This window comes from Capra hircus, chromosome 7 (genome assembly GCF_001704415.2).
Source record: "Capra hircus breed San Clemente chromosome 7, ASM170441v1, whole genome shotgun sequence".
NCBI classification, from domain to species: Eukaryota; Metazoa; Chordata; class Mammalia; order Artiodactyla; family Bovidae; genus Capra; species Capra hircus.
In genome coordinates this window covers 98,883,323-98,893,257 of record NC_030814.1, presented here as the reverse complement: position 1 = coordinate 98,893,257, position 9,935 = coordinate 98,883,323, and the positions used below count along the sequence as shown (strand labels likewise).

Below are 9,935 nucleotides of genomic sequence, written 5' to 3'. Positions count from 1 at the left end.
ATGTAAAAGAATGAAAGTAGAACATTCTTTAACACCATATACAAAAATAAACTCAAAATAGATTAAAGACCTAAATGTAAGATTGAATATTATAAAACTCTTAGAGGGAAACATAGAAGTGAAGTGAAGTGAAAGTCACTCAGTCATGTCTGACTCTTTGATCCCCTGGACTGTACAATCCATGAAATTCTCCAGGACAGAATACTGGAGTGGGTAGCCTTTCTCATCAAACCCAGATCTCCCACATTGTAGGCAGATTCTGTACCAGCTGAGCCACAAGGGAAGCCCAAGAATACTGGAGTGGTTAGCCTATCCCTTCTCCTGTGGATCTTTCAGACCCAGGAATTGAACCAGGGTCTCCTGCATTGCACACAGATTCTTTACCAACTGAGCTATCAGGGAAGCCCAGAGGGAAACAAAGGCAGAATCCTGTTTGAAATACATCACAGCAATATTTTTTTGGATCCATCTCTCCATCATAATCATTTTTATGTGTACAGTTCTATACACTTGGCATTAAGTATATTCACAGTGTTGAACAATAATTGCCATCATCCATCTCCAGATCTTTTTCACCTTTCCCAACTTGAAACTCTGGACCCGGTTAACACTAATCATATTTCCTCCCTTCTTCTATCCCCTGGAAACCACCATTCTATTTTGCCTCTATGAATTTGACTACTCTCCGTACTCCTTATATGTGGACTCATAGAATATATATCCATTTGAAATATCTCACTTTTGAGATATTTCTGAATCTCTGATGTCCTCTTGTCTTCTCAAATTTGCTCCATTCTTAACTTCTATGTCCCAAAGGATGTGTGCTGTTGTGCTCAGCAGCTCAGTCGTGTCTGACTCTTTGCAGACTGGTCTATAATCAGCCCAGCCCCCCTGTTGATGGGATTTACCAGACAAGAATACTGGAGTGGGTTGCCACTTCCTTCTCCAAGGGATCTTCCTGACCCAGGGATCAAACCCTTCTTTATCACTGCACCACCTGGGAAACCCATCTTAATGAATTCAATTATATTTTTTCAGTTGTTCAGGCCCCAATCCTGGAGTCATTCTTGTCTTTTCTCTTTCTCTCACACATGTATCCTTCCTGGAAGCAGATCCTTTTAGTTCTGCCTTCAAAATACAATTCAACTGACTGCTTCCCAGTGCTTACACTGCTATCCTCCCCTTGGTCCTAGGTACCTATATCTCACCAGGCTTGCCTGCAGGTAAGTCCAAACAGGCTACCTTATACCCTACAACCCATGCTCAACCCAGAGCCAGAATGATCTTTAAAATCTTGTCAGATCATGTTACATGTCTGTTCAAATCCCTGCAATGACTCCCCATCTCATTCAGAGTAAATGAAAGTGTGAGTCTTTCAGTGGCAGAGAAAGGCTCATAGGATCAGCCCTGATACCTGTCCTCCTGTTCTACTGTGCTCCTCCTCAGTCACTCTGCTCCAGCTAACCCCCACCTCCACCCCCATGCAGTCTCCTACCTCAGGGTCTTTGTGTTAATCTTAACCTCTGCCTGGTGCACTCTTTCCCCAGATACCACTGGCCTAAGTCATTTACCATCTTCACCTATATCCCTGCACCAACACCGTACTATTGAGTCTTTTTTTTTTCAGTTATTTTTTAAAATTTATTCACTTATTTTAATTGGGTGATAATCACTTTGCAATATTGTGATGGTTTTTGCCAAACATCAACATGAGTTGGCCATAAGTATACATGCATTTCCCACCCATCCTAAACCCTGCTCTCACTTCCCTCCTCAGACCACTGTGACGGAAGCCAATGTGAGGAATCCCGCCCGTGACAAGGTCATGAGGAAGGAAGCTGACATATGCAAGGCGTGCTCAGACTTCAGGGACCCCTCTGGAAATTCCTAAGCATGTACCCCAACAAAAATCTGCCGGTTTTTGTGCTCTGCATTTCCACTCTTCTGACATTTTCTGGAAAAAGTCAATTCAGGGCTTTAGTCTTCTGCATTTGAAAGAGTGTTTGAATCCAAAAACCCCTCCGATGGCTTTCTAGCCTGCCTGCAGGACTCGTACAGCTGTGCATGTGATTGTTTGAGGCCTCCTGATCGCAGGAGGCACAGGAAGCTTAAAACATCCTAGGAATGTAGGGGCTTCCGAAGAGTCAAAATCTTTAGAATAGGACTGATTAAAAGTTTCATTTGTTGAGTCAATACTTGCTGCCAAATTTTCATATCCTTTATTTTTAGATATAGTTGGTATATAGAAAAACAAGTAGTAGACCTGGTATTAGCAACATTAGATCTTTGAGTTAAGTACCTTCTTTGTTATAACCCACTGCACCTTTGTTCTATAGAGATGTAACTTTAATGCTTTAAGAGGATGCAGATTAAAGAAAAACACTTCAGGGGAAAACAAAATTAACATTCATTAAGGAAGAGAGCCAAAAAGTGTTAACAAGCCCTTGGCCAGAAGATAATGTAAATCACCTGAGACCTTTTGTATACAAAATGATATACAGAAAGAGTCTGGGTTGTGAACCCTACATAATTTTGTGTTACCCATTGATCTCCATATTTTATCAAAAGTATAAAAGGCCTTCTGAACAATAAAGGACGGGACCAGTTTCTCGGACCAGTTTCTCGAACTAGTCTCTCGGCCTGGTTTCTTGGGACTCTGGCTCCCCCCATGTCTTTCTCTCTCTCTTCTTCTTTCCCTTCCCTCTCTCTGCTCTTTACTTTAACTTCAGGCTGAATCTCCACCTGGGGCGCGCAGGCTCGCCAGGTCTACTTACTTGCCCTGGCTGTTAAGACCCACACGAAAGGGAGCTTAAGGCGAGGCACCCTTAGATATTCAAGCAGGCGCCAGTGGCCCAACGTAGATGGTGCAAATTCCTTGTCTGGAATTTTATTGGCCTTCCGTGTAAACCAAGCTATTCAGCCCTCTTCCTCCACTTAATCTTCCTACTATGCTATAGTTTCTTAATCTAATCTTATATCAATCAATAAACAAGTCTTTCCACACCAACGCCGTCCACCCTTCGAATTCCCTGGATCCACCGGGGCTGGACCCCGGCACCACTGGCTTTGAGTGCCCTGCTTCATGCATCAAACTCACACTGGTCATCTATTTCACATGTGCGGTGCTGTGCTTAGTCGCTCAGGTGTGTCCAACTCTTTACCACCCCATGCATTGTAGCCCACTAGGATCCTCTGTCCATGGAGATTCTCCAGGCAAGAATATTGGAGCAGGTTGCCCTGCCCACCTTCAGGGGATCTTCCCAACCCAGGGACCAAACCCAGGTCTCTCACATTACAGGCATATTCTCTACCATATGAGTCACCAGAAAGTGAAAGTGAAGTGGCTCAGTCGTGTCTGACTCTTTGCGACCCCATGGACTGCAACCTACCAGGCTCCTCCACCCATGGGATTTTCCAGGCAGGAGTACTGGAGTGGGGTGCCATAGCCACCAGGGAAGCCCCTATTTTACAATGGTAATGTACATGTTGGATGATTTAAGAATTGCACTATTGCTTCTTGATTGTTCCTCTTTTGTCTCTGCATCCCCTCCCTTTCCTAATTAGCAACTGTTTGAACCTGCCTTGGAATTCCCGAAAGATCTTGGAGGCTGAATGCAGCCTATTTCCTGTAACCAAAAAATTGTTGTTGTTGTTTTTGTTGCTTCATCCTAAGTCATGTCTCACTCTTTGTGACCCCATGGACTGTAGCCTGCCAGGCTCCTCTGTCCAAGGGATTCCCCAGGCAAGAATAGTGGAGTAGGTTGCCATTTACTTCTTTAAGGGATCATCCAGACCCAGGGATTGAACCCATGTCTCCTGCCAATGCAGGCTGATTCTTTACTGTCCGAACCACCAGGGAAGTCACTTCTTTTGAAAAGTGGGGTGAATAAAAAAATATCTCAAAGAAGTGTTTTCAAGAAGATATAAAGTCACACATGTGAGGAAACAAGCACAATCCTGATATGAGAAACTCTTTGTTATGTCTATTGTATGATTTCTATCCCAATTCTTTTGGAGATAACAAGCCCACAACCAAATGAATGTGAAGAATATCAATGTTTGAGAGGCTAATTTGGGGACTACCAGGTCAGCACTTGATAAAGTGCTCTAAATCTGAAGTTAGAAATTGTTAGAATGGCTACAAGAAAGCATGTAAAACCATGAAATTTTATGGACAGCCTATAAAGAAAATGTTTAAAAAAATTTACAGTAGAGAAAGTAATACAACAGTAGAGAAACCAACACAAAAACAGAAGAGGGGACTTATCGGCAGCCCAGCGGTAAGACTTCCCCTTCCAGTGCAGGGGGTGCTTCTTTGTTACCTGGTCGGGGAGCTAAGATCCCACATGCCTCGTGGCCAAAAACAAGAAACATAAAAGCAGAAGCAATGTGGTAACAAATTCAATAAAGACTTTAAAAAATGGTCTACATTAAAAACACACACACACACACACCTTAAAAGACAATCCCGAAAAAGTGAAGTCACAGGTGCTTTAGGAATAGAAGAAATGAGCATGTCTTTTAAGGGAGAAAAGGAGCCAGGAGATTTAAATCTACAACATTTGTCTTTGGGGTTCACAATGTCCACTTAGGTCTGAGGTGAGTGACTCATCACAGACAAGGGGTGCCTAGACTCAGGAACCTTGCCAGGGCCCCCTTCACATCCTTGTTCCTCAGGCTATAGATGAAGGGGTTCATCATGGGAGTGATCACAGTGTACATCACTGAGGCAATGGAGCTTCTCTGGGAAGACTGGGTCACAGCAGAAGTAAGGTAACCCCTCAGGCCTGTCCCATAGCACAAGGAGACCAAAGAGCAGTGAGACCCGCAGATGGAAAGTGCTTTGTACTTGCCTTCAGTGGCTGCTGCTGCTGCTGCTAAGTCACTTCAGTTGTGTCCGGCTCTGTGCAGCCCCATAGACAGCAGCCCACCAGGCTCCCCCGTCCCTGGGATTCTCCAAGTAGGAACAGTGGAGTGGGTTGCCATTTCCTTGGCCATCTTTATTAATGGACAGAGTAAGAAAAGAGTAAGAAAAGAGTATCCCAGTCAGAGGAAACATACACAGCAGGGCAGTGGCCACATACAAAGAGATGTTATTGAGAGGGTGTCTGAGCAGGCTGCCTTGAGAGTCTGAGTCAGTTCACAGAAGAAATGTGGACTTTCAGTTCCAATACAGAAAGTCAGCCCCATCATCAGTAGTATATGAAACAGGGAGCCGAATAAAATGACAAACACATGAGAACCAGGAGACCATAGAAGTGGGGGTTCATGCTGACCGTGTAGTGCAGGGGGTGGCAGATGGTCACAAACCAGTCATAGGCCATCACGGTCAGGAGGAAATTGTCCATTCCAGCAAAAACCGTAAAGAAATACACCTGAGTGAAGCAGCCTGTGTAGGAGATGTCTTTGCTCTGTGTCTGAATATTCACTAGCATCCTCGGGACAGTGGTGTAGGGAAAACAGATGTCAACAAAGGACAGGTAGGAGAGGAAGAAGTACATGGGAGTGTGAAGTAATTACTTGGAGGTTAATTACTTGACAATACTGTGGTGGGTTTTGCCATACACTGACACAAACCAGCCATGGGTGTACATATGTCCCCCATCCTGAACCCCCCTCCCACCTCCCTTCCCATCCTATCCCTCTGGGTTGTCTCAGTGCACCGGCATAAAAGGGGATTATTAATGGTATTTATTCCATCGGACTGTTGACAGGGATAAATGAGTTTAAAGAAGAGTTCCTGACACGCTATGGAAACCTGAATAAATCATGGCTCGATAAACTTTAAAAGTTGGGAAATATAGCCTGCAGAGATGAAGGCAGTAAGGCAAGTACTTAGAATGAGACATCAGATCACTTGGCATGAGAGAATAAGGGAAGGAGAGAAAAAAGGAAAGAGATAGAGATGATGACATTGATTCTGAAGCTTTCTGGGTTGGAGACCAGCCTTTCAACACTTCTGGTTAACTTCTTGCCCTGCATTCTGTTTAAATATGCATGGATTTTCTGATAATTTTCCCTTTTCTATGGAAGTTGGTTTAACTGTGTTTATAAAACTTGCATTGAAGAGAACATTCACATGTTTTCTATAGGAAATGCAGCCTCTTCCTATTGACGTAGCATCCTCATTGGTAGTTATTTTCAAAATATTCCTCCAGGGAGACAAGGCTGACACTGCAGTTAAGACGACTGTTTTATGAGGCAGACAGACATAGATTTGAGTTTTTGGAACTTCCCTGTAGCTCATACAGTAAAAAATCTGCTTGCAATGCAGGAGAGCCAGGTTTGATCCCTGGGTTGGGAAGATCCCCTGGAGAAGGAAAAGGCAACTCACTCCAGTATTCTTGCCTAGAGAATCCCATGGACAGAGGAGCCTGGTAGGCTACGTCCATGGGCTCTCAAGGAGCAGGACACAACTGAGCGACTGAGCACATCTATCTCTTCTTAGCTGTGACGGAAGGGCTATATGATCCATCTGAGCTCTTAGTTAAGAGGGTTTATAATGATGTAATGCCATAATGAATGTAAAAAGACTGGCACGTGGTAGGTGTCCAATAAAAGATATTACTATTATGATTTATGTACTTCTCTAGCAGCCCACTCCAGTACTCTTCCCTGGAAAATCCCACGGACAGAGGAGCCTGGTAGACTACAGTCCATGGCGTTGCAAAGAGTCGGACACGACTAAGGGACTTCACTTTCACTTGACTTCACTTTCTAACGACATAGTTTTTAATTTAGCAGCCCATCTCTCATCTCCAGATTCAGTATTCTTCCCTGATCTCCCTCTTACTTTGAGGAAAACAAAAGGACTAGAGAAAAACACAATTGATCTGATCATTACAGATCAGAAAGGATACATTACCTCCTTTGTTTTTCCACTTGAGGTTTCTATTAATGAAGATACTGCTGATGTAGTTCAAACCCAACTAACATTTCAAACCCAACTAACGTTATTAATGGACAAGCTCTTGGCACGTCTTCTCACAGTGGTCCAGAAGCTTTGAACCTCCCTCAGGTTTCTCCACCTCATGAACAGAAATAAAATGAGATCTTTGTCAACAGGAAGAGATTCACAGACCTAGAGAATGAACTTGTGGTTGCCGGGGTGGAAGGCTGAGGGGGAAGAATAGTTAGGGAATTTGGGATGGACATGTACGCACAACTATATTTAAAATGGATAACCAGCAAGTACCTATTGTAGAGCACATGGAACTCTGCTCAAGGTTATGTGGCAGCCTAGAGGGGAGGGCATTTGGGGGAGAATGGATACATGTATATGTATGGCTGAGGCCCTTTCCAAAGAAAGGCAATGCCAAATAATGTTCAAACTACTACAGAACTGTACTCATCTCACATACTACCAAAGTAATGCTCAAAATTCTCCAAGCCAGGCTTCAACATGAACTTCCAGATGTTCAAGCTGGATTTAGAAAAGGCAGAGGAACTAGATATCAAGTTGTCAACATCCGTTGGATTATAGAAAAAGCAAGGGAATTCTAGAAAATCCACTGCTGCTTCTTCATTGACTATGCTAAAGCCTTTGACTGTGTGGATCACAATAAACTGTGAAAAATTCTGAAAGAGATGGGAATACCATACCACCTGACCTGCCTCCTGAGAAATCTGTATGCAGATCAAGAAGCAACAGTTAGAACCGGACATGGAACAACAGACTGGTTCCAAATTGGAAAAGGAGTACATCAAGGCTGTGTATTGTCACCCCGCTTATTTAACTTATATGCAGAGTATATCATGCAAAATGCCAAGCTGGATGAAGCACAAGCTGGAATCGAGATTGCAGGGAGAAATATCAAATAGGCAAATGACTCCACCCTCATGGCAGAAAGCAAAGAAGGACTAAAGAGTCTCTGGATGAAAGTAAAAGAGGAGAATGAAAAAATTGGTGTAAAACTCAACATTCAGAAAACTAAGATTGTGGCATCCAGTCCCATCAGTTCATGGCAAATAGATAGGGAAACAGTGATAGAGTTTATTTTGGGGGGACTCCAAAATCACTGGAGATGGTAACGGCAGCCATGAAACTAAGATGCTTGCTCCTTGGAAGAAAAGCTATGACCAACCTAGACAGCATATTAAAAAGCAGAGACATTACTTTGCCAACAAAGGTCCATCTAGTCAAAGCTATGGTTTTTCCAGTAGTCGTGTATCGATGTGAGATTTGGACTATAAAGAAAGCTGAGCGCTGAAGAATTGAACTGTGGTATTGTAGAAGACTCTCGAGAATCCCTTGGACTGCAAGGAGATCAAACCAGTCAATCCTAAAGGAAATCAGTCGTGAATATTCATTGGAAGGGCTGATGCTATAGCTGAAGCTCCAATGCTTTGGCCACTTGATGTGAAGAACTGACTCATTGGAAAAGACCCTGATGTTGGGAAAGATTGAAGGCAGGAGGAGAAGGGGGTGACAGAGGATGACATGATTCGATGGCATCACTGACCCGATGGACATGAGTTTGAGCAAGCTCTGGGAGTTGGTGATGGACAGGGAAAGCTGGTGTGCTACAGTCCATGGGGTCACAAACAGTCAGATACAACTAAGCGACTTAACTGAACTAAATGAGTCCCTTCACTGTTCATCTGAAATTTTACAAGCATTGTTAATTGGCTATGTGTGTTAAGTTGCTTCAGTCATGTCTGACTCTTTGCAACCCTCTAGAATGTAGTCCAGCAGTATCCTCTGTCCATAGGATTTCCCAGGGAAGGGTACTGGCATGGGATGCCATTTCCTACTTCAGGGGATCTTCCTGACCCAGGGATCAAACCTGCATCTCTTTTGTCTTCTGCATTGGCAGGTGGGTTCTTTACCACTAGCGCCACCTGGGAAGCCCAATAGCTCAATATAAAATTAAAAGTTTTTTAAAAAAGAAAAAAATCAGAAAAAAAAAAGATTTTGTCAAGACCCTTTGGTATAAAGATAAATAAGAATTAATCTCAAAAGTATACAAGCAGCTCAATTCCAGAAAAATAAGCGACCCAATTAAAAAAAAATGGGCCAAAGAACTAAACAGACATTTCTCCAAAGAAGACATACAGATGGCTAACAAACACATGAAAAGATGCTCAACGTCACTCATCATCAGAGAAATGCAAATCAAAACCACAATGAGGTACCATCTCATGCCGGTCAGAATGGGTGCTGTCAAAAAGTCTACAAACAGTAAATGCTGGAGAGTGTGCAGAGAAAAAGGAACCCTCTTACATTGTTGGTGGGAATGCAAACTAGTAGAGCCACTATGGAGACCAGTGTGGAGATTCCTCAAAAAGCTGGAAATGGAACTGCCATACGACCCAGCAATCCCACTGCTGGGCATACACATCAAGGAAACCAGAATTGACCTTTATCCTGGAGCTGGTGGCGGGGCTTGGCGTCTCGCTCCTCTCCTTCCCCCGTTCACCCGGCCTTCAGAGGGGAACCTGCGCAGAAGTCTGAAAAATTCTTTTGCAGAGTTCTAGGATGGAGACTGAAGGGTATCCAGAGATGCAAAGAGATGGAGAAGTCCAGAATGATGAAATAAGTTCACCACCAAATGAGAGGATGGCTGAGGAGCCAGGAGGCATCCTGATTGTGCTGCTGTAGGTCTAGGTTCCACCAGAAAGCCTCGATGAGGACTCTGAAGATGGCCTGGAGACCATGCCCTGAAGGAGTCCTCTCAACCCTGCAGCCTCCAGGCAGAGGTTCTGGGAGTTCCACTATGAAGATGCAGCTGGGCCCAGGGATGTCCTGAGACATCTCCAGGAGCTTGCTGGACAGTGGCTGTGACCTGATATTCACATAAATGAGCAGCTTGTGGAAATGCTGGTGCAGGAGCAATTCCAGGCCGTCCTCCCTGAGGAGCTCAGAGCTTGGGCACTGAGGTGTCAGCCTGGGGTCAGAATCACTGGCTAAAATCTCACTGCTTCTTTTTCAACCT

At 43.9% G+C, this 9,935-nt stretch overlaps 1 pseudogene; it reads right to left on the bottom strand.

Moving 5' to 3' along the window:
- LOC102179659 lies at nucleotides 4,612–5,510 on the bottom strand (annotated as a pseudogene).